This window comes from Sphaerodactylus townsendi, linkage group LG08 (assembly GCF_021028975.2).
Source record: "Sphaerodactylus townsendi isolate TG3544 linkage group LG08, MPM_Stown_v2.3, whole genome shotgun sequence".
Lineage (NCBI taxonomy): Eukaryota > Metazoa > Chordata > Lepidosauria > Squamata > Sphaerodactylidae > Sphaerodactylus > Sphaerodactylus townsendi.
The window spans coordinates 66,220,864-66,242,956 of NC_059432.1; the positions used below are offsets into that span (position 1 = coordinate 66,220,864).

A 22,093-nucleotide genomic window follows, 5' to 3' on the forward strand; every position below is an offset into this window, starting at 1 on the left:
TCATGTATTCCTGGCCTCAGCCTCCTCCCTACGTTGACCTTCCCTTACCTGCCTTCACAGCCCCCCTTGGCCTTGTTGAGGCATGGGGAAGGAAAAACACTTGCCCCTTCTGCTGCACCCTTGCAACTGACTGCCAGTGGACCCCTGCTGGAACCAGGCAAAGGTGGAAAGGGCTCTAGCCCATGCAGGTGACATCTCACCTGTCTGTGTATTGCCCTGGGCCACTGGTTCCCAGCTGTTGGCCACACAACCTACAAAGTAAATTCAGAGAGAGGATTCGGCCACACAGGTGAAGTGGATTTTGTTCTCCCAGGAGAGTTGTTGTGCAAATTGCTCAGCCCAGAAGGTCAGGCTGATGGTGCAAAGTGCCAGCCCATGTGCTAGGAGTGAGCCCAATGTGCACAGTGTCAGGCTGATGGTGCAAAGTGCTATCTCTGAGTGCTTGTCCTGCTACCAAGGGGGCCCTGTGTTTATGCTAAGTTCACAGATATAGTAGCCGACAGACAGCATCCCAGGTGGTGTGCCTTACCTGCCAGGTTTGTGTGTCCAGAAAGGTATTTATGGGGGGGGGGGTACTATTGGCCACTGCTCAGGAGGCTGGGTTGGCTTCCGCCATTGCCCCATAGGCCAGCTGCTTGGTCAGCTTCCAGAGCCAACTGTGGCCATAAAGGCAGGCTGTGCTGATGGGGGAAGGGGGGCATTTTCACAGTTCATAATGCAGCTCTATGGGCTGTGCCATGGATTTTGCCAGTGTAACTTTACACCAGAAAGAAGTGGGTATTCCTGGCCCAAAAGGGCTCAGGGGACCAACTAACACTGGCCTCGCCCAAAGGAATTCTCCCTTTGTGGTGGCAACATGAGCCCCTGCACTGAAGTTGCTCTGCTGCCATGGCTGTGCCAGCATCCAGCATCATTTTGCTCCCTGGTGCGGGCATAAGTGCTTTGATGCTGTCATAAATGCCTCCCCCGCCCATTGCATTGTGAGTCAAAACATCTGTGATTTCAGGATCACATCTTTTTTTGATATCCTATTCCCTGTCCTTGAAGAAGCAATGTGTGGACAGGATTCATATTCATCTCTACTAAGAAAAGAAATATAGAAACTTAATTGGTTATGCAGCCTTAAAAATAAGTCTTCAAATGTGATTCACTTAAAAATGTTTTTCCTCAGCCAACTGCTCACACATTAAGCAATGTTGGATTGCAAGGATAACTATAGCCCAGTAACCAAATGCTTATTCACAGCAGCAGCAGAAGGCCATTGCTTTCACACCCTGCATGTGAGCTCCCAAAGGCACCTGGTGGGCCACTGCGAGTAGCAGAGAGCTGGACTAGATGGATTCTGGTCTGATCCAGCAGGCTTGTTCTTATGTTCTTAGGGATAGACGAGGGGAGGCTGTCTGTAGTACTGCCTTGTCCGGTTTCTGGAAGATATACCTTTTTCTTCCTCAGGTGACCAGGTGAGGGGCAGGTTAGAAGTCTGTTCTAATATGATGTATGTACTGGAAGAACAATATTTGCTTAGATAAATTTGCAATATATTTCGTTTCTGCTATAGAAACATAAAATTTTTGTAGTTCTGACTGTGTTCTGGAGGCTATGACATAAAAAGCTCCTGGTTTTAAGTCTGCTACATATATACCTAAAACTCGTCACCCCACACTCAAACTAAAGGCTCTCTTTTGCATTTTCCTTATCTGCTTTCAAGAGGTTACTTGCTAACTCTCCATCAAACTCCATACTATTCTAGCAGTAGTTAAACTTTTCACAAAACTAGCACAGACACATTGATTGGTACTGCTTTCTTTTCCTCCCCTTTATATCCCAAACATGGGAAGGTCTAGGCCTGTTTGCTTAAGCAATTGGGTTGTGTTTTGAAGAATATGGAGCTACAAACACTAAGCTATTTGGGAATGTTAATATCTATCTATTAATCTGCACTATTGTGCATAACAATGCAGTAAGCTGATAGAATGTTTCAGGCAAGCCAATAGATAGATTTGTGACACTGTGCACATGACCTCAAATGTTCAGGTCACAGATTTTCAAGGCTTTTGCTACTTGGGCAATGCAGTCCTAAGGGCCACCTGCACTGTTGTGGCAGCTTGCTGGTACAACTATGGTGCCTCTAGTCTGATCCCTGAATGATCTGATCAGTTAGTGACCAGCATGAACAAGAGTTTGTAGCGGGGTTTTTTATACTGTCTTTGATAAATAAAGAGAGGGGATAATTTGACCATATGTTACTCTCTGCTCAGTTCAAAAAACAGAAGCATGGCAGATGCAGCTGTCAGACTTGGAAATGCATCCTATTGTAGTAGTTTATGAGACATGCAAACAGACATAATTGGACTTGGGGCATTTGCTATTACACTGTATCCCTTGCTGTGGCTGCACATCACCAATAGTCAGTGTAGATAAATGTCATAGTTTTTACACTAGAATCAATGTTCCAAAGAAGGAATGATGTTTAGGGTTTTTTTGCCATCTGGGAAACAACTGGGAAGATTGCTCTAAATGTTCATTTAACAATGTGCAGTAAAGGATGTGTCACATGATGCAGCAGACCTAGAGTTATTACTTGACTAGATACCAAACCCTTGACTTTTAAATCCTATGTATGAATAGACTTTTCAGCATTTCGCTACAGATTTTATAACCCACTTTTAATGCATTCCTTATATTCTATTGTTTCTACTGTATTTATTAATTTTGTAATCCACTTTGAGTGTCAGCAAGAAAGCTGGACAATTAATTAAATAAGTAAAGAGGAAAACTATGGATGTTGATGCCCAAAAATGTGCTAAAGTTAATTCCTCATCAACTTGCACCTATGTACCTTCTTTGGAACAATAAATATTTAAACCATCCCTGCCCAAATGAACTAGCTTGTCATGATGGAGAAAGAGATCTTGATTTGTATGTTTGGCTATTTTGCCAAAATACATTATTTCAGGAAACATTAGGAAAACAAACAAGAACACTGCTCTTTCAGTTATTTATTCAATCTTCCAGTTCTATTAGCAATGGAAGAAGTGGTTGTTGAGTTGGCAGCAACAGTTCCCTGGACTTGATTGGTTCCCTGCGTGGCTGTAGTTGACTATTTCTCAAGCTGCGGGCTATAGATAGAAAACTAGAAGGTGTGCTTTGCATTTCCATTCTCTTTTAATTAAAACACTGGAGGTTGGTACCATAATGGAAGTGGGAGGTAGGTACAGCATAAGCTCACACCTCACGGAGAAATATGAGGTTGAAAATAGGCTCTTAGAGGAAGTACAGAAAAAGCTTGAAGTGAAGATGAGCTCACTGTTGCTAAATTATGTTCTCAGGAAAAGCATCTGTAGCCCAGTAACTTAATGCTTATTCACATGCCCACGCTGCCCTCCGATCTCCCGGGGAGGGAGAGGAGGAGGAGGCCGGTATGAAGACATTTATGAAGAAATTTAGGTTTCTTCATAAAACTGTATGTAAAACCTAGTTCTAAAATTGAGTTCAGTAGAACAGAACTGAGACTCTGTGTGTAGTGGGTGGCTATATGAGTGGGAAAAAAAGAGAAACAATATTTTACATCATGTATTTAAAACTGCATCCCCACATACACCCATGTTCCTTATCTATGTGGTGCCCCTAAGACCACTGATTTCTCTTCTTCTGAAATCTGTGATCCCTAGGATTTTACATCGAAGAAACCTTTCAAGATAGCCAACTGATTAAAAGAAATACTGTGTGATATGTTTCTGTGTCGAAGTGATAAGCTAGTGCTTCATATGTACCTAGTAAAAAATTGAGATCTGAAAGAAAAGGGATTGTTCCCTAGGCTTGTGTTCTGATACTGTGTACCAACTTATATATAAACAAGAGTGAAAGTAAACTGATATACGCTGATAAAGAGCACTGGCAAGAAAAATGGCAGAAGTGGTGTCTCTGATCTTCTGCTCTGAAATACTCCTCAGTCGGGAGAAAGCAACAATAAGAAGATAAGTTAAAGCCTTTCCCCACTTACCTTAAGCCCCGCGCTACTCTCCTCAAGTAGCACGGGGTCCCCCGGCACTCCCCACGACAGGGGCGGCGACAACGCAGCCGCCCCGACGCTGCTGCTGTCACGCCCCCTCAGCACGTGGCATCCCTGGCGCTCTTGTAAACGGCGCCTTTTGATGACCCCGCACAGAGCGTGGGGTCATGGGGATGCCTGGGCATGTGCCAGAAATGACACGCGCTGAGAGCAGCGCGTGGCATAAGAGGGGTCGTGGTGAGTGGGGAAACGCCCTTACTTTCACTCCTGCTACTAGGAAGAATTAGATCCTATTTAAACCCAGGGAAGGTGATGGGCCATTGCCTCTGTCAGCATGTTTTGAGTTTCCAAAAAAGGAAAAAGAGCTGCTAAATTAAACCATTTTTGCTTCATTAGACATTACTCTTTTCACCTTTGTGTCACTCCACTATTACCCTTTTGACTTTCACTCTTATCTTTGCTGTGTACAAACATTATCACCAAATTGACTAAAAGGCGTTTTATTCAAATAAAAATATATAAGGTTGCCTTTTCAAAATGTTGGCTGTGTCCAATATTATGAGATGTTGGCATGGACCTCTTTCAAAATAGAACAATTGATTTGCTATCCTGCATTGCAGAAGCATGTTTCCATGGATACAGGCTTACGAGGCTGTTTTGCTATGCTCTGGCAGTTCTGGGAAAGTCTAAAACATATTCTGAGTTAGACTGGTGTGCAGTGAGGGTGTTGTTGCAAATATAGTGGTCAGGATGTGCTCGATATGCTTTTTCATAACCTTTTGAATAGCTTTAATATTATAGGGGAAATCAGTTTTGTCCAAAACCATGGTCACTGAATGGCTTTGTTTTGAAGTGAAGAAGTGGGGAAGTCAGAACATCCCTTTTTTGTCATTCCATAGTTAAAGTTCAATATCTTTCTATAAGAAATACTGCCAGAAAATGGCTTGTTTACATTTGTAAGCCTTTTTGAGAAGGTAGTTGGAGGATCCAGAGGGGAACAAAGAGAAACTGAAATAGGTTAGGGAACAATTTGGATAGCAGATTCTGGTCCTTCTGCACAGCACAAATACAGCATCTTGCTGATGTTCTAAAAATAATTGTTTTGAATTTTCTTTGTCCACATGAGACTAGAAAAGCATTGTCAGAGAAAGTGGTTCTTTTTCCCACCTCCCCCCCCCCACACACTAGTGCTGCACTTCTGTTTTTGCCACAGTTCTCGTCTGCCATTTTCTTCCACTTGTAATTCTCCGTTGTGCCATGCGGCTCAGCATTTGGTGAAGGTTCCCCTTAGAGCCGTGGTGGCGAACCTTTGACACTCCAGATGTTATAGACTACAATTCCCAATTGGCCATGCTGGCAGGGGCTGATGGGAATTGTAGTCCATAACATCTGGAGTGCCAAAGGTTCGCCACCACTGCCTTAGAGGTTTCCTCTACTTGCAGGTGGATGAGCAACAAGCACAGGAAGCTTCCAAAGGAAACCTTCACCAAATGGTGGGCAACACAATGCAGAATCACAAGTGGGAGAAAATGGCAAGCACAAGCTGCAACAAAAATGAAAGTAAAAGCTTTTAGAAGTCAGGCGGGAAAAATAAGATGTTCCTTGCTCCTGTGCAGCAAGGAGGAAATGTCTTGACTCCGTCTTGGGGGGAAAAGTTTAGCGTTTTCTAAAAAAATTGGGTTTAACTGAAATAAAACATCCTGAGGACATTGGGGCGGGGGGGAAGCTGTGTAGAGTTCCTCCCCAAAATGCTTCTTTTAATGTCCTCAAGACATTTTTTTTTTTCTTCTCATTCAATAATTTTTATTGTTTAAAAATATACATACAGTTATTCATACATTATTTCTCTATTACAGCTAACAAAAAAAGGTCTAGTCCAACCCTTTTACCAAATCATTTTCTTCATTGCTGTCCTTTATTCTGATAAACAAGTAGTTTGGTTTGTTTCTTATCTTTACTACTTTTAGACTTCCTCATTGGTTTGGCTGAGTCTGAGAATTAAGTAAAAAAGCAAAATTCAATTTCATCAAATAAGAGTTGATATACAGTTAAATTTACAGATTCTTCTATTAATGTATATCATAATTTATATCATCATATCTTCTATACATATTATAGTTTAATATACCATTAAATTCAGTTTTCCTTTAGGATATTTATGTTATCTGTATTTTTCTTATCTTTTTCTAGGTACTGAAGATAATCATTCCATGTCTTCTCAAATTTATTCCAGGGTAATTCTTTCACCTTAACTGATAATCTATCTAATTTCATGTAATCGGTTACTTTAAGTAGCCACTCTTCCTTCGTTAAATGACCTTCTCCTCTCCAATTTTTTGCTATCATCATTTTTGCTGCCGTGGTCATGTATAAAAATAATCCTATATTTATTTTAGAAATCTTCCATATTCCTATATTCAATATATATATTTCCGGGGCAAAATCTACCTGTATTTTCAATATCTTTTTTATATTCTTGTGTACGACCATCCAAAACTTTTTAATTTTCTGGCAAAACCACCACATATGTATCATGGTACCCTCTTCTTTATGACAATGCCAACATTTAGAGTTGTTATTTTTAGTTATTTTTTTTTTGCAGGTTGTGTTGAAGCGTCAAGTACCATCGGTGGTATATTTTAAAGGTAATTCTCTCTCAACTCTAAGCTTGCTGAGAACTTAGTGTTAATTTGCCAACTAAATTCCCAGTCTTCATATTCTATTGGTTTTTTAATATCCTGTGCCCACCTCACCATTACATCTGTAACATTTTCTTTTTCCGTCTGTAGAGTCAATAACAACTTATATAATTTGGAAAGCCTCTTATTTGGTTCTATTAGTAGGACTTTATCCGAGTCAGATCAGTTTTTTGTTAATTGTCCATTCTTCCATGTCTTTCCTAAATTGTGTTTGAATTTGTTGGTAGGTAAACCAGTGGCAGGGTTCTTGCCCAATTATTATGTCGTGTCTTTCTTTGAGTCGTGTTATTTCTTGTGTCCAAATTAATATATCAGAATACTTTAACCAAGGTTTATTGCTATTGTTTTGGATATTTAAACAACTTTCTGTTCTTGACAGCCAGGATGGTATTTTACTATAATAAGAGTATTTATACTTTTCCCAGGCCGTCAATAATGCTCTTCTGATTATATGATTTTTGAAAACCTTATCATTTCCTTTTCTTGTGGGCCAAAGATATTCATGCCAACCTGCACTGATGTTATGTCCCTCTATATCCAAAAGCTCTTCATTCTCCAGTTTTATCCATTCCCGGACCCATAGCAATGATGCTGCATCATAGTATGTTTGTAGGTCTGGAAAGGCAAAACCTGCCTTTTTTTTTTTTTTTTTTTTTTTTTGTTTTTTTTTGGACTCTATCAATGACACACATACTTAATGCGATGTCTCTTATTGTTCCCAAATGAATTTCCAGAAGAGGTCCTTTTTCCATTCTACAATTGTCTTTGGGCTATATATATTACAGGTAAGAGGATTTTGGAATAAATTACAAAATTTTTTTGGCAGTACCATGAGTCTTTATCAATTCAACTTTTCCTGAAATTGACATGGGTATATGTGTTCCATTTAGCCAAATCTTTTTTTATTTCTGCCCATTTTTCTTATAATTATTATTAAATAATTGATTATTGTTATTTTTCAATCTCAATCCCAAGATATTTAATTCTTTTCTCTACTTGTAAGATTTGTTTCTATTCTTAATTTCATTTTTTCTTTTTTTACTGTTGAGAATTAAATCCTAGAATTTTTTGTGCTTTTTTTCTATTTAGAATTAAATCCTGCTTGCTGTCCAAATTTTTCCATCTCACTAATGCGTCTTTGATAAATTTTTGATTCGGGTCATCTATGAGAAAGTACTAGATAGAGTCTGCATAAGCCCTCAGCTTTATAGTTGTTTTTTAATCCCCTTATCCCTTTATAACAGTTACTGTTTAGCAGCTTTTTCTAATAAGACCTCTAAAGACCAGGTTAGAAATATTGAGTGGAGACAGCGGGCATCCTTGTCTCGTTCCTTTTTGAATCTCTATTTCTTTTTTAGATTTGGTCCCATTTATAATTAGATTGGCTCTTTGAGTATCATATATACTATTTATTGTATTTGCAAAGGTTCCTTCAGACCCATTTGGTTCATCATATATTTCATAAATTGCCAACTGATGTTTGTCGAATGCCTTTTAGGGCATCGACAAAAAATAAAAGCCGCCTTTTACTAGGATTCCAATTCAAAAATTCGGTTGTGTTTATCACCATTCTAATGTTTTCTGTTATACTTCTTTCTTTGATGAATCGGTTTGATCTTTATTTATATATTGTGGAATCACTTTTTTTTGTAGCCTCTGGGCTAACTTACCGTTGCATAGATTTTTATAATTGATTGTTAAGCAAAGATCATCAGGAGTCTAAAGCCGCCAACTGTTAAATTCTCTTCTGCGTTGTTTTGGGTTATTAGGCTAATATTAGGCTTGTTTCCAAGTCATCTGGCATCTGTACAACTGATGCTACATTATTATCACTTCTGTGTCAATTTAGGGGCCAGAATGTCTTGAAACAACTTGTAGTACTCGGCCGTATAGCCGTCTGGTCCAGGTGTCTTATTATTTTTGGCCATCGTTATTGCATTCCTAATTTCTTCCATGTCAAAGGGTTTATTTAATGCATCTAAATGTACCTTTTCTATCCTACTTCTTATGTTACCTTCAATATATTGCTCAATTTCCGTTTCATTTTGATGTTTTTGTTTATATAGTTCTGAATAATATTTATTTATTTTTTCTATTATTACTTTTTGGTCTGTCAAATAATGTTCCCCTTCTTTTAACTTTGTTATTATTTTTCTTTCGTTTTCTTGTTTCAATTTAACACTTATCCATTTTCCTATGTTTTTAGCATTATAGAAATTTTTTTGCCTATTTCGTTTTAATTTATTTAGGGCTTCTAATTGCCACTGGTCATGTAATAAGTCTTTCAGTATTTTAATTTTGTTTCCTAATTTTCTATTTCTGGGTTGTTGCGATTGTTGTTGTTCCAGGGAGGTAAGTTCTTTCATTATTTCTTTTTGTTGTTCCTCCTTTTTCTTTTTAAGTTTACATCCTTCTTGTATTAGGATACCCCTAATAAAGGCTTTGTGAGCATCCCAAATGATTTTTATGTCATCTACTGTTCCTTCATTAAGCTGGAAATATTCTATTATATTTTTCCTACACTCTTTTTCCACTTCTTTGTTCTCAAGTATATAGTTGTTCAGTTTCCATGTTCTTGAATTTCTATTAACTTCCAATTGCCATAAAATTGGGTTATGGTCTGAAAATAATTTCGGTAAAAAAGAAATATCTTTAGTTTTAGTCACTAATTGTGACGATGTCCAAATCATGTCTATGCGAGTGGAAGATTTGTGTCTATGTGAGAAAAAAGTGTAGTCTTTAGCATCTCCCCATTTTTCCCTCCAAACGTCCTTTAGTTGATAACTTCCCATCATGTCAAAAAAAACCTGTGGCAGTTTCACTGATTTATTTTTAATTATCCCTTTTTTCTTTCTTAAGTCCTTTCTTATTACTCTATCTTTACTTGGATCTACTATCCCATTGAAGTCTCCCATGCAAACCACATTTTCATAGTGGTATTCTGACAAAATTGTTGTTAAATTTTTATAATATTCTTGTTTTTTCTCATTGGGTGCATATACCCCTACCAGTAATATTTTGTTTCCTAACACATTTATTTCCACTCCAATATACCTTGCCTGGGAGTCTTCAAATTTCAGTATCGGTTTTAGGTGTTCCTTAATGTACAAATGTTCACAATTCCACGATGTTTTTTTTTTCCTATGTGCCATTATGGAAGGAATTCCCCCCATAAATTTTCTTTAATAAGCTCTTCGTCCTTCTTTTTTGATATCGTCTCTTGAATGCATACTGGCGTCACATCTTTGTTTATAAAGAGGAATTGAAAAAAAAATATTTTAAGCTTTTGTGGTATATTTAATCCATTAAAATTATTTACCAAAATCTTCAAGTTCATGGTTTTTAATTCCCATCTTGGTGAAGACAGAATCTCCTATAATAATATCTTAATACTTATTAGTTCATTTTCTTTGCCATTTCCTTGTTCTTTTCTTCTATCTACTATATGTAGTTCTATCATTGTTGTTGTCTAGTTTATATTTACATATTAATTCTTATTTGCTCCTTATAATTATATTAAGGTTTGAAATAGTGAATCTATCCTCTGTTCCCTCCTTTCCTCCCTCTCTATTCCCTCCCTTTTCACCGTACAGTCAAATACTTCGTTGTAATTGGTGGAGATAAACAAAATTCAATTAAGAAATACATATATATACATATACCTACATACGTACAAAGATACATACATACATCCATCACGTTATACACATACACACACATATGTACATAATACATATATGAACACCCATATATACACCGCACATACACACACATATATATACATTGCACATACATGCGTCATATCTGTACATACATAATTATACTTACATTTATTATTAATCTATATAGTTGCACCTTCCTTTGTACAGCTTTCTATTCAGGCCACTTGTAACCATATAAATGTTGCTAACTTTATACACACATTATATTTATATTTCCACATATGTATATAGGCACCTTATATTCAGAACAAGAGGGACACATTATTATATTTACCGTTCTATTCCAATCAAGTTATCTAATTAATATGATCTAAATATTATCTGCATATTTTATAATACCAGCTAAGAATTAATTCCACAGTATATAATAATTCATAGCCTTACATTACCAACAGTGTCTAATTTTGTTAAGTCTTTTTTTGTATTTTTTTTGCATAAGAGTCTTTCATTTTTCTCTTCCAGAATTTATAGTCCAGTTTTGCTTTTTTGTAGGTGAACGATAACCCTTCCAGCACTTCCCAGCGATAAAGGATGTTCTTTTTTTGGGGTGTCAGTCAAAGGGGTATATTTCTTCTTCTCCATTATAGCTAATGGTATTTCTTTTAACAAGGTCACCTCTTGGTTTCAATCCTCCATTTCTGTTTGCGTGTTCTCTTAGTAATGTGTGTCCCTTGTCAATGCTTTTTTGAGGAAGGTCACGATAATGTCTCTAGGCACGTTGTTCTCTTTGGCAAATTTAGAGTTAACTCTAAATACAGAGTCTATTTCTGCCTCTAGCTCTTCATTTTCATATTCTATAAGCTGGGCCATTTCAGGTATTATTCTCTTATCCAGTTCTTCATCTCTTTCCTCTTTCAAACCTCTAATCCGTATATTTTTTTCTTTGCTTCTTAATTCCATTAGCACTAGTTTTTCCTCCAGAAATTCTATTCGCTTATCTTTTTCATCCATTCTCTCTCCCATTGTTATTAGTTGTTCTTTAACATTGTTAACATCTTGTCTTGTAGCCAGGACTGCTTCCTCAAGTTTTTTAACTTGCGCTATTTCCTGTTTAAGTTCTTTAAAGTTATTTTGCATATCCTGTTGTAATGTAGCAATGTTTTGCTGCATTGCAGAGATCATTTCATAAAGTATTTCCATTTTTGGAGCAGACTCTGATCCCCTCCTTCCACTTGTTATTTCGGTTTGGGAAGAGAAGCGGCAGCAGCATCCTTGCGGAGCTGCTGATTTTGACGCCCTTCACCGCAGCGAACCCTAAAATATTTAGGGCGGTAGGAGACTTCGCGGAGCTGGAAGATATCCCACCCACGCTGAACCCCAGTTAGGGGACCCGTGAGCCTGCAATTCGTGGTCGGTGAGCTGGCGCGGAAGAAAATCTCACGGAGACGGTTGGGGGAAGGGCGTTAGAACGGGGAAGAGCAGCCTTCCCCTTTGGAAGCAAAATACCCAAACCCTAGAGACATATATCAATACAAACTTTGTAGAAACAGACATTGAACTTGGTGAAGTCTGTACTTAAAAGAGTTTAAACTCTTCTATATGCTTCCACCTCTATATGAGAACAGAAAGTAACGGGCGGTTTGAATGTGCGGTTTTGAATATAGAGGTGAGGAGAGTGGAGACAAGGTTGGTAAGAGAAAAGATCGGCAAAACTTAAAGGCTGGGCGAAGAATTATCCGAGGAGAGGTCAGAAGACTGAAACTTCTCAAATTTGTGGCTCAGAGAGAAAAGCAGTCACATTTAAATTGAAAGAAGGAAAAACATTACCACTTTAAGGATACAAGTTGAATGGAATAGAGGGAAAGAGCGGAGGAGAGTCAGAGGCAGAGTGGAAGGAGGTGATTGCGAAACCATAGAGATGTAAATTAGCCACTCTGGCACGTGAAAAGAAGACGGGACCTATACAAAGCAAATAGCCCTAAGGATTACGTTTAGAACTGCTGATGTGGAAAAATGTGTATCTAACTTAACAAGTTAATGGTGAAGACAGCTCATTTTGTTCCATTACCAACAATTATTTAAGAAAATAAATGGCGACTAAGGGAAAGATGCAAACGAAAGATAAGGGAGGAATAAATGAGGAAGACATTTTATTTGTCCTGTGTAGAAAGGACATTTTAAGCCTCGTAAAAATGTTACAAAGCCTATTAACATGTAGGGAATGTAGAAAGCAGATTGAATGGCATATCTGCAAATCCTGAGCACTGCCTTGGAGACCAAGACCATTTATGCCAGCACTACTCACCCCACAGTTGGTTCTCTAACTTTGCTTCACAGTGGGGTTTCTCCATGGTTTTTTGTTAACACAGTTTACTCTCCTGCGATGTGTCCATAGCTGAGCTGAGCCACCGTTTTACATCCCTGTGGAAACCTGAGGAAAACGGAACACATGGTGATCTCCTTTGCCTTCCCTGCAAAGGGAGAGAAAAGCTTCATTTAAAGAGTTTTCAGAGATTGTGGGGATTCTCTGATCTGACAGTGCGTCGAGTGCCGAACAGGGAGAAATGTGTGCGTAATTGAGAATCAAACCTGAAGGGAACATTTGCTCAAACTAAAAGAGATCACACATATGTAAATGGCCAGTGAGTCCTTGGCTGGTTGCCTGTTAGACCAGGTGGATTGGCCGCAACCATGTTGTCATTTTGCCTTTCTGAAGTATGAAATTATTCTATCACCATGAGCTTAGATGCTTGGCAAGCAAGCTGGTGTTAAACAAATGGCTTTTTGGCACTCAGCTCACACAAACTCATCAGGGAACTCAGCCTGAAGTGGTCAGCTGAGTACTTCATTTCGTCATGAGTCAAAATGGAAACACCTACCTTATCACCTCACTTCCAGACATTTTAGATTATGTCTGGAGAACATTATACAAAATTTTGGGAGAAAAGAAGTCCACAATACAAGTAATACTTTAAATGGATTAGACTTGCCAAACTGAAAAAAGGAGACCTTAAGAAAACAAAGAATGTGCTACAAATTAATCTAGATTTTTCTTCAAGTAATGTGTAGCCAAAGTAGTATTACTGTTAGTATTTTTTTCTGTAGTACACACAGGCCATGCATAATACTGTAATAATTAGATGCTTCTGTGATATATCCACTCATGAAGGTCGTGTCCCATCCCCCTTCTTTTTAGGACATCTTCTGGAATTGAGTGTCATGTATGAGCTAATTTGTTCAGCATGAGACTTCTCCAAATTCCTGAAGAGGAGTGAATTCTGACAACAGAGAGAATCTTGATTGTTTGCTTCATTTTTCAACCAATATTCTAGAATCATTGAGTTGACACTGGTCCTTGTTGAGGATAACCCCAGTTCTGCCGTCATAAGTACCACAGGTGACTCTCTTGGAAGTGCAAGAATTTGTCCCATAAACAGATTCTTCAGTCTTTCCAAATTAGCCAGAACTTGATCATTCCACCCTCATATTTCCATTCCATACAACAGAGATGGAAGTACTTTATTAATGGCTGGATTCACCATACATGTGCCTTTCGTAAAAAAGAACTTGCCCCCGTGTTTTTTAATATCAGAGCACGGACAGTAATAGCCAGATGGGCTTTCCAAGAGAGTGTAATTATCCAGAGTAATTTCCTCATTGGCCAAAGTTGGTGCTATCTGGTTCTGAAGATGACCTGACCATTTTGGTTTCCTGTGTCCTCCAAAGTTTACCTGCCACAAGTCAGTATTTGTGGGAATAAAAAGGATTTCTGTCACATTTAAATATAATACACAGAGGATTATGATCAGAGATTACTGACTTCAAGACCTCTAAGGAGACTACTCTGGGAAGCAGATCATCTGTTATCACTATATAATCTATAATACAACCATTGATTGATTGCTAGAACTGTGAGACACAGCTTTGAGAACATGATGGATATTGTAGCCTAGTTGAAATCTCTCATCTCAGAAGTTGCAAAGTTGTCCACCATCGGTGGTAAATTTCAATAAGCACAACAGGTTATTTCATTGCATGATCCCCGGTATTAGGGAGTGAAGTCAACATGGCTAACAGTGAATAATAATAATAATAATAATAATAATAATAATAATAATAATAATAATAATAATAATAATTATTATTATTATTATTATTATTATTATTATTATTATTATTATTATTATTATTATTATTATTATATTTCATAAACTGCCCAATCCCCCAAAGGGCTCTGGGCAGTGTACAATGTCATCCAGAGGCTCATAAGACTTCAACACCTATGGAAAAGAGTGACAACACTCAGCAGCACCATGCCACTGGCAGTAAAAAGTAGTTCTATTTACTTTTGGGTGCTTTAGTTTTGCTCTCTTTTCTTGCTTTCCTTGGTCAGGGTAACAACATTGGCTCCATTCTCCATTGGATCCTGTCCTGATGTTTCTCCATTGGCTCCTGGTGCTTTTCTCTGATCTTTTTTTCTTCATACTGTAGATTTTGGGGGTTTTTTTTGCTGCTGAGCTATACATTATTTGTTCCCCATCCCAACGTTGGTATTTACCTAGCATAGTTAAGTGGAGTGGAATTTCTTTTGATATAGCCATTGATTCCTCTTACCCCTTTCAAAAGAGGAATTTATCTATGATTTCTCTTTGATTTCTCCTTGAAGATTTTTGTTTTACCATCTTTTTGTAAAATAAGTTCTTACAAGTTTTTGTGATGTTTCACACCACAGGGTGGTGCTCTAGCAGAAGAAAAGTGAGGTCTGAGAAGTCATTGCCTGCCTCTGGGCATGTACAGAGTAAAAATCTGCATTTTTGCAGAACCTCCTTTTCTGCCCCTCATCTCTGAGTTTTGATGAAGAAGGAATTCATTAGAAACAGACTCCAAATTCCTAAAAAGTAGAAATGAAACAGACTGTTGAATTTCAGGGAGAAAACAGGTAAAGAGGAGTTAAGAGAATTTTTAACATTAACACGCTGGTCCCGCATTGTCTATTTTTAGAGTATCTTAATAATCTTTCTTCCTTTCTCTTGAATATAGCTGGCTATCTTATGCAGAGATAGTATATAATAGAGAATGTATGCAACGAGAATAACTTATAAATTTAGAATAGACAACCGTAATGCTGCATATCCGTGCTGCAATGGCATAAATGTATTACCCAGTATTAGTTAGTTTGGAATACTGGGTAATACGTTTATGCCATTGCAGCACGGATATTCAGCGTTGTGGTTGTCTGTTCTAAATTCATGCTGAGCTAGCCCATTAGCCCATCTAGCGTTAAACTGATGCTTTGATTGGTGTTGATTTTCCAGTGTTGGGCAGCCCTAACCAGAGAGGGGGAGGTGAATCCCTTTCTGAAACCAGTACAGCCCAAGGGTCAAATGCACTGGCAGGGGTGGGGGGTACTTTTCAGGTCGTCAGTTCATGCCTACTTTTTCTTCTTTTTCAGCTGTTCTGTTTTCTGAGAAGTGTACTCAGTTATCTACACACTCTCTTTGGCGGTTTCTCTTATTTACTTTCTCATTTATTTTTAAATCTCTATTTTTTCCCCTCCCCTTTAAACTTTTTAAAAAAATTCTGAGTGATTTGTTGAGAAAATTATGTTTGCCTATGTCCACTTCCTGTTATTGCATGTGGGAGGGTGGTAAGGAAAAAAAATCTTCCCTAAACTAACAGGTGTCAGTAGCACACTAAAGTAGTGTTTATGGAAGAACTGAAGAAAAAGCAGAAGTGAAAAGAAAGAAAACAGACAAGGATTTGTAGAAAGAAGAAAAAGAAAAATGGAACTGATTCAACCACCACCATCAAATAACAAGAAACTATTGAGAAAAGAGCGGTCCTTTCACAATGCTGTCAGATGCTGCTTGTCCTGTTTGAGACTCAAAGCACTAATGCTATTATTTAATTACAAATGGAACATTTAGTTGGCTTTCTTTAAGGGAGGAAATTGTGACTGACATCAATTTATTTAGAAAAGAAGTCAGCATATAACTAATAAATAACACAAGTTTAAATTAAGACAATACATTGAGGAAATCAAGCACGAATTACTACACTCCCTTTTTTTGGAATTCAAGTTATATTGTGCTCTTAAGTCTATTGAAGTTAATGGGCTTAGGGCCAAACTAGATGTAATGGTGTCCCTGAGAATCACCATCACCATTTGGAACCTACTCCAGTAATTTAAAAATGCTGTTAAGGGCCCAGTTCACAGACTACTGTACTAGAAGACTGGAGGATAGCAAACATTACATCAGTTTTTTGAAAGGCATCCAGAGGGGAAACAGGAAATTACAGGCCAGTCAACTTAATAGCTATCCCAAGCTCTTCAAATGCAGCGATTGCCCCTTTTTTCTTTGTTCTGTTTCTTTCAAGAAGTGTCCTGTTTTCACTTTTTCTAGCAATCATAAAAAGGACATGATATGATCCAATTCCCCGCTTAGACTAGGCCACATCCAAATGCTTTGCTGAATGCTGCTGTATCAAAAATCACTTGTTTGTGGAGAAGGATTCTAGGCTAGCCCTTTTGCTGCTGTGCTAATTTTCACTATACAGGGAGCTTCTTTATCAAGCGGAGAACATTCAAACATACAAACTCCCCCCCCCCCGCCCCCCCTGAATACTGGAAATGGCACAGAAATGGCTCTCCAGCCCGTCGCTCTCCAGTCCCTGAAATGTGATTGTTTGTTTTTCTTCAGACAGCTATATGGACACTATTGGTATTCTGCAGGGATCTTTTGTACTGGCACATTGACCTGCCCTGCACTGCAAGAGTGTTATTCAGCAGAGTAAATGCTGGTGCTGTAGCTGTGCCTGGATTTATCGGCTTTTTCCTAAAGCAGCAATTGATATAGAGGAGTGCGTTTTCCCAGTTCTTGTAGTTCTTTGCTGAGGAAGAAGGGAGTGTGTCTCCCGGCGAAACAGGGATCATTACTGTCCAGAATACCTGTCCTGTGAACTGTCTGTGGAATGAACTGTTTGATATACTGATATTTTCAATTTCAATTCTCTGGCACTACAGTTGCACATTCTTATAGATGCAGATAGTGAATTTATAATTTTTGTTAGGCCAGAGTATATGATATTGCATTGTCTTTGTACCTTTATTGCATCTTATTCTTCTTGCATCTGGTATATTTATTAATAATTATTAGTTCACTATCTACATGGATTGTGTAATCTTGCCGTAGGGTTTTTTTCCTCCTCTTGTAGTTTGGTTCTTCACACTATCTTGTGTTTTGTATTCGGGTTTATAACTTACTTTGAAGGAGACAAGTATTCTATACACATGACTTTTTGAAGTGGAAGTTGTAATTATTCTTTAATGGGGCATATTCAGGTCCTGTAGAAGCATCTTATTATTTAGTGCTTTTTCTGTGCTGTTCTTCCAATAATGGATTTAAATTATGTGTGGAAAGGTACTGGTTGGGTGGTAAGATTTTTTTTTAAAACAGTGGAATCGTCCAGCTGCTACCTGAAAATTGTCAGTGAGGGGGAGCTTACCACCTCTTGGGGTAGGGGTCATGCCTTTCTGGGGTGTGGTCATGGGCACTGTTGAAGACCAGGTACAGTGTTTCTGATCTCCTTTCTATTGATGAGATTCCCAGGGCTCAGTGACTGGCAGACGGACTCAGCTGTGAAACTATCGAAATGCTTAGAAGTCTTCCACCATACAAAGCTGTTGTTTGAGCTGGGATCAGTTCATCAGCTATATGTCATGTGAAGGCTGTTGCAAACAGCAGAGTTGTGTCCATTGCTGCAAAAGAGCAGGATTATGTCCATTGGCTGCATGGCTGTGACCCATAAAGCACTTGCTGATAAATCAGTGATTTATGGAAGTTCATCCGTGACAGTAATACAGTCCAACAAGAGATGGAGTGGGTAAATAACATATAAAATTTGGCTAGTTTGTTCCTGCTTGCCAAAGCCATACTATTCTGAAGATAATTATGGAAAGGTGAATATGAAAAGATGAAGCAGGTGGAGCAAAGGCAAGTTTTTGACCACTAGGGGGCAGGATACCACAAATGATTTTTTTAAAACTTCAAAAACTGCTTGTTAACAAAGGCAAAGGAAAAAAAGGAAGAGTAGCACAAATATTTGACAGGGAGACTGCGGTAAAAGGGAAGAAAGAAAGCCCTCCCCCAATGCCTCCAATAGGGATTTTAAAAACCAAGTCAATCTAAAAAGATGGATGAGCCCACGTGTGAAAGGCAGTCCTAGAAACAGATGGTACTTCTAGCCATGGGAGATGGCAAAATGTTCTCTCCACATGATAAAGGAGAGACTGTATGTTTTGTAGTTTGTGGGCTAGAGGAAGAATTTGGCAGGGCACCACAGAAAGTCACCTAGGTCCTGTGTTGTTAAAAATAGTTACATGCAATAGTGATTATATAATGAAGAACATGAATTGGATTATGCAAGAATTAAAAGATGATGTGAAAATTAAATTGATACATTTTGAATATTGCACCGAACTGTTTAAATACACTTTTCCTTGTCTTTAGAACCATTGTATAATCAAGATACACTGTGCTTCTTCTATTTCAGGTGCAAGACTAAAGAAACCTGGCCTTAGGCCCTCTTCCAAAATGGCCATTTGTCTTCAGTGTTACAGTGAGGTAAGATTGTTTCCATCAGTGACAGAGACTTCAAGAAAACAGAACTACGGATCATCATGCTCCTAATCTCTGACCAAAAAAAGGTGGATTCAAAGAACTCAATATTGCTAGCTCCTCTCATGCAATCACTTGGCCACTTGGGTGCAGATGTGCAATACTTTGTTTCTGAATTGAGTTTTATAATGACCTGTGTAAAACGGTGCCTGGGGATCATCCTGGGCTCCACCCTCTGACAGCTGGCCCTGCTCGCAGGCTCCTTATGGAGTTTGGGTCTGGACGAGTCCCACTGGGCAGCATTCAACTGCTCCCCTGCCCCAACTCTACATGGAGTTTGGGGTGGGATGAGCCTGGCTGGCCCTGCTCCTGAGCTCCACATGGGGTGGGGGTGGGGCAAGCCCTGCTGGTTGGCACTCAACTGCACCCCACCCCCTAACACCACAGGGAGTTGAGGGGTGCAGTTGTGAGGGGAGTGGCTCTGCAATGTGCCCCCATGTGACTGTGGGAGGTGACACCTGGGACTCTAGCCCCCTTCCGTGGCCCTTGCTATGCTACTAATGCCATAAATTCAATAACATTGGAGATGATGGGGGCTCTAGTTTTATTTTAGAATACAGACATGTCCCACAAAAAAGAGGGAATTTTCTGGTTAAGTTAATTTAGGGAATTTCAGCTCTTTTGAACAATTGCCATATTGCGGTATTCTACTGAAAGTCAATGCTGCCTTTCTTCTTGCTGAGAACTGGGCAAAAGCAGCTGCAAGCTACAACAAGGAAGCAACTACACTGCAGGCACAAAGTTGCTGTGCATAGCAGTGTGCTCATTATGAACTTTACCAGAGAACATTGAAGCAAATAGATCAGTTCAAACAAGGTATTTTAACCTGGCAATCACATTTATGACAAAGTTCTTACCATGCCTGATTCCCCTGTTAGGTGACCATGTGCAGTAGTTCTGCACTAAATCCTCTGCTCTCCCTTCTTTTTTCCTGAATAAATGACTGATGTTTTTGTTGATGCTCTGATGTTCCAGCCCATGGGTAGCACTTTTTGATCCAGGGAAATGCACACTCAGACGTCTCGGGCTAAGAGTGTGTAATGCTAGATCAAAGCTCAAGTTTCATAGGAATTCACTGTTATATCATTAGCTTTTTTGCCATCCTGACCCTGAGCATTTGTCCCAGAATGCCTACTTGCACTAATATATTTTGTAACACTTCTGGGATAGCAAACTGGGTGTATATTTAAACTTGGACCTGATGATTTCATGTAGGAAAGAGGGGTTTGTTTTGGAGGGCACAAATGAAGGGGGGAGCATCCCTTTAAGTGCTTTGCTCTCTAGAACATTGACTTCCGATGGAGAACCAACTTGGAGAAAGATTCCACATTATCCTTCTTCCAGATGTTCAGGAAGGTTTTTTTATGGAGGTGCCACAAATCTTTTCCACAAAGAAAATTATGCACATAGTCCTTCCCTGCGCTCAATTAGCTGTTTTCTAAGTGTTACATACTGCACAGCATGGAGTTTACTATGTGGGATCTCAGCAGGGTATGATGTCATAGAGTCCACCATCCAAAGCAGCTATTTTCTCCAGGAGGACCAATCTCTGCAGTCTGACGATCAGTTGCAATTCTGGGAGATCACTAGGCTCCATCTGCTTATGCAGGGTTATGGAACATAGTAGTTATATACAGCTGTAATCCCATAACAGTTCCAATTACAAAGGATTTAATCCTTGAGGGAATGTTATATGTAAATGAAATATTCTGTATATTGCAATTTGTCACTGTTGATAAGTTATTGATTGTACCCCAGTAACAAAAGAATACTGTGTGCCCATGAGCTCAGAAGGTGACCCAACATTACTTTGAAGCAATTAGTTAAACTTCCCATTCTGACTGGCAGATATTCCAAACTTTCTCCAGATAGAAAAGAAAGTACATGCTGAGCCTACAAAATGTGAAAGTTAGTTTTATGTTGCAATATGTTTTGTGCTAGGGCAGGAATGAGTTGCTATGACACTGGCCTTTTTCTCTGCTCGTCTGCATATTTTTTCATGGCCCACTCAGTTCAAAGGACATAGTTTGGCACTTAAACCTAAATCAAGTAATGCAGTTTTAACCAGGTGGGCCTTATATTTCCTCAGTGGTTCAAAACAGGATGTCATTGGTCCTGTCCCTACTGTCTTTGCTTGAAAGACAAGAGCTTCTACCCCAGATTACTTTTGATATGGAAATCATTGCAACAGGATTTTAAACAGGGTTGGCCTTCTGAGTCTCCATAGTATGCTGTGTTTACTCAGTATTCTTGTATATATTTTTATTTTATTTGTAACCCACCCTTTCCCAGCAAAGCTGGCCTCATATACCAGATCATGTTAGCACCCTGGATATTCATAGTTGCTACAAAAATAAATAGCCAATTTCTCCCCCATCAGATTTAAATAAGATTTTAACTATTTCTCTGTATAATACTTCTTGTACATATTATACTGTATGTGTGAAATTTATTTATTGGTTTTTATATTGAAAATTCCCTAAATTGCATGTGGCTATGGTTTCTTTTTAGCATCTTATGTTGTTGATTTACTTTGGATATCTTTCATAATGTCTTTTTTTTAACACTCACCTTCTAATTAATGCTAATGCATAGTAATATTTTTTAATTCCTAAAACCTCACAAATATTATTTCTATAGCTAATTGCATGCATCCTGCTGAGGATACAGGGCCATGGGCAGGGACGTAGGTATAGATTTTTTTATGGGAGGGTTTGGGAGTGGGGCCACGCTTGGGGTGTGGCCCCGCCTCCCCAAGCCCCGCCCCTGGCCTCAGTGCTTATAAAAGCAGCTTTCCGAAGCCAGGGGTGGCAGACTCCTCTGCCCCCCATCCCCCCCACCTGCTGGGCTCCCAGCCGGCAGTCCCTTCTACCCTCCCCTCCAGGCAGAGGCGTAGCTAGGGAAAATGGAGCCCAGTGCAAAATCTGAGTTTTGCGTGCGCTCACCCCCAATGGCTGGCTGCTGTGATGCTGGAATCTACTCCCAAACAGCATCATTTTCAATGGTGTTTAAACTAGGGAGCCCAGATTCTCCTTTTAAATC

General features: G+C 38.9%; 1 protein-coding gene across 1 annotated transcript in view; it reads left to right on the top strand.

Annotated features, from left to right (window-relative positions):
• Window positions 1-21,540, top strand: part of AMER3 (APC membrane recruitment protein 3) — a 29,584-nt gene extending 8,044 nt beyond the window's left edge. The window contains exon 3 of the mRNA XM_048506277.1: window positions 18,927-21,540. The gene's annotated coding sequence lies outside the window, so the exon portion shown is untranslated. The remainder of the gene's footprint in view (window positions 1-18,926) is intronic.
• Window positions 21,541-22,093: the final 553 nt, after the last annotated feature.